Source organism: Myotis brandtii, unplaced genomic scaffold (genome assembly GCF_000412655.1).
Source record: "Myotis brandtii unplaced genomic scaffold, ASM41265v1 scaffold1218, whole genome shotgun sequence".
Classification (NCBI taxonomy): Eukaryota; Metazoa; Chordata; class Mammalia; order Chiroptera; family Vespertilionidae; genus Myotis; species Myotis brandtii.
This window is the reverse complement of record NW_005354247.1, coordinates 940,439-944,008: the sequence shown is the minus strand read 5'-3', so window position 1 is coordinate 944,008 and position 3,570 is coordinate 940,439.

The window sequence follows — 3,570 nt, the reverse complement described above, 5'->3', positions numbered from 1 at the left end:
ACTTGCCTACGAGACTCTAGGCCACCTAGCTCCCGACGGCCTTTCCTCTGCACCTTGCAGCTCTCTTCCCTTCGCTCTCTTTGCTCCAATCTTGTTGAACATCTTTCAGTTCCTCGAGGTTATGTTGCTTTCCAGCTCAAGACAACACTTGAGGGAACACATACAATCTCTTTGTCTGAAACATTTCCTTCTCCCCAAACTAAGATCCTAGCTACATACCTAGCTTCTGCTTACTTATTCATTAAGTGTTAGCTTATGCAGCACTCTCTTGGGAAAGCCTTCACTGACTTAAATGAAAAAGTGAGGGTTCTTCCCTGACCGGTTTGGCTCAGTGGATGGAGTGTTGGCCTGCGGACTGAAGGGTCCCAGGTTCGATTCCGGTCAAGGGCATGTACCTTGGTTGTGGGCAGATCCCCAGTATGGGTGTGCAGGAGGCAGCTGATCAATATCTCTCTCTCATCAATGTTTCTGGCTCTCTATCTCTCTCCCTTCTTCTCTGTAAAAAATCAATAAAAAATATATATTTTTTTAGAAAAAGTGAGGGTTCCCTGTTTTACATTCTCAAGGCATTGGACATTTTCCCATTGTAGCGTAGCTCACAACTTTGGTGAATTACTTCAATGACGTGGTGGCTGGTATGCAGCATGTTCAGCAAAATATTTGTTGAATGAACAAATAAAGCAATGAATCAATGGAGAGTCTGAGGTTACAGAAGAAAGAGAAAATCCATTATTTTTTAAACATTAATATAATCCATCAACTTTATTCAGATTTCACTAGTTCTACATGCACTTATTTGTGTGCATATATATTTAGTTCTCTGCAATTTTACTACACGTGTAGATTTATGTGGCCACTGTTCAAGATACAGAATAGTTCCAACCCCTCATGCCATCCGTTACAGTCCTTTTCCTCCCTTCTGACTCCGTTCTAACTGTTGGTCACCACTAATCTGTTTTCCATCTCTATTATTTTGTCATTTCAAGAATACTATATTAATGGAATCATGCAGAATGCATACTTTTGAGATTTGCTCTTTTTCCACACAGCATAATGAGATTCATCCAAGTTCCTATATTAGTTTGTTTATTTTATTGCTGAGTAGTAGCTCATGGTAGAAATGTAGCACAGTTGAACTTGTTCATCTGTTGGAGGCATTGGATTTGTTTCTGGGTTTTGGCTATTACAAATAAAGCTGAGCATTCATGTAGAGAGGTTTGGTGTGAACCTTAGTTTTAATTCCTTTGGGATAACTGCCTAAAAGTGAAATTACTTAATCATATGGTAAACACATACTTAGTGTTTTTTTTTTAAGAAACTGCTTTATTGCAGATATATGTTTGCTTAATCTTGCTAGTATTTGTGTTCTATAAAAAATACAATTGCACTGTATATAGTTTTCTGGGAGTTAGTTTTTCACTCAACATTAGATTCCCAAGATTTCTCCATGCTGATGCATGTAGTTGTAAATCATTCATTTTCATTGCTATATAAATATTTCATTTTCTGACTGTGTCACATTATCTAAACTGTGGTGGAACAAGTTGCACTATTTTGTGAACGAAGTACATCATTTTTTGCCCTAGCCGGTTTGGCTCAGTGGCTAGCATCGGCCTGCAGTCGGAAGGGTCCCAGGTTCGATTCCAGTCAAGGGCACTTGCCTGGGTTGCAGGCTCGATCCCCAGTAGGGGACATGCAGGAGGCTGCTGATCAATGATTTTCTCTTACCGTTGATGTTTCTATCTCTCTCTCCCTTCCTCTCTGAAATCAATAAAAAACCCCAACAAACCAAAAAAACCACAAAACCACAAAAAGTACATCATTTTATGAATAAGGTGTTTATGTGCAGAAGTTTCTTTGGGTGTGTTCCTAGAAATGAGGTTCTGAGTGCTAAGGAATTTGAATGGTCAGCTTTCAGATGAAAGGGTATATTAGATTCCTAGGGCTGCTGTAAAAAATGACCACACATTTACTGACTTAAAACAACAGGAATTTATTCTCTCACAATTGTGGAGGCCAGATGTCTGAAATCAAGGTGTCAGCAGAGTTGGTTTCTTCTAGAAGCTCTGAGAAAAAATATCTGTTCCATGCCTCTCTCCCAACTGCTGGTGGGGGCCAGCAGTCCTTGGCATTCCTGGTCTCAGAGACCCAGATCTCTGCCTCCATTTGCACATGGCATTCTCTATGCATGTCAGGAATTTTTTACAGAACAAAAAGCTAGAGGTGGTGGAAAGGATATGACCCAGAAACTGGAAGTGGGAATGGAGTAGGACACTTTGTATGTACCATGTTCTACAAATGTTCACACTGTCTCAAATGACTCTCGAATTAACCCTCTGTAATAGGCATTATCTTTATTTCTGTGATTGAAAGCTAAAAAATTACTAGAGTTTGGGTTGAATCCCAGGTTGTCAGAGCCTAAATCTGAATTTTTTACCAAGACCTGAGTTGGATAACTTCCATGCACATGAAGCTTAGACCTTTCCTGCTGCGTTACCATCTGGATATTTTGATGCATGAAATATCTGGTAGCAATAACTGTATAACATAGACTTTGCCCATTCTCAGCCCCCCCTCTTTGGGTTATAAATCTAATCCTCCGTTGACTCTGTTTGCTGACAATTCTGAAAGCAACTGTACTCTGCTCAGTTTAAATTGAAAATGGCAGGAACTTGAAACTGAGACCATCCCAGGGAAAACAGAGAGCATAGACAGCTGAGCTTCCCTGCTGGAAGGCCTTGCTTTTCTCAGATTTTCCATGGATGGCACTTCTAAATTTATGTCAGAGCTTTTCCAAATGTGTGACTCATCCTAAACTCCCTGAATCTTGTTGCCAGGTAGGTGAGGAGCAAACCCAATTGCCATCCTTGGAGAATTTCTCAAGCTCCCGCTAAACAACACCAGTCTTTGAGTGATCAGGCTCCGCTGTGCACTGACTTTCTGCCACTCTACTTAGACTATGTTATTTTTAAAACATTTTTTTGCATAATACTGTAGATTACAGCATGTGATTTCAAATATTTAAATTTCAAATAAAGCTAACAAGATATTCAAACACTTCTAAAGTCTAGGAAATCCCTCTGGTTTCTTCTACTTTAGAAATATGTAACAGTCTATTACGATGGTGTAACACAAGAAGTACTAGGAGGTTTTTCCTATCTGGTTTTGGGTCTAGGCAGTTATTGCATTGAAACAGAAGGAATAATTGAAAAGGCTACTCTGCTCACTTTTGCTTTTATTTGACAGAAAGCAGAGCAGCATTATCCACAGTGGCCAAGACATGGAAACAACCAAAGCGTCCTTCGATAGATGATTGGGTAAAGAAGATGTGGTGCATCCATAGAATGGAATACTACTCAGCCATAAGAGAAGATGAAATAACGCCACTTGCCACAACATGGATGGACCTTGGGAATATCACGTGAAATGAAATGTCAGAAAAAGTTAAGAAACATATGATTTCATCATTTATATGTAGGGTATAAAACTGAAGGCAACAAATGAACAAATAAGAGAAACAAAAACTCATAAACACAGACAATTGTAGGGTGGTGAGCAGAGAAAAGAGAG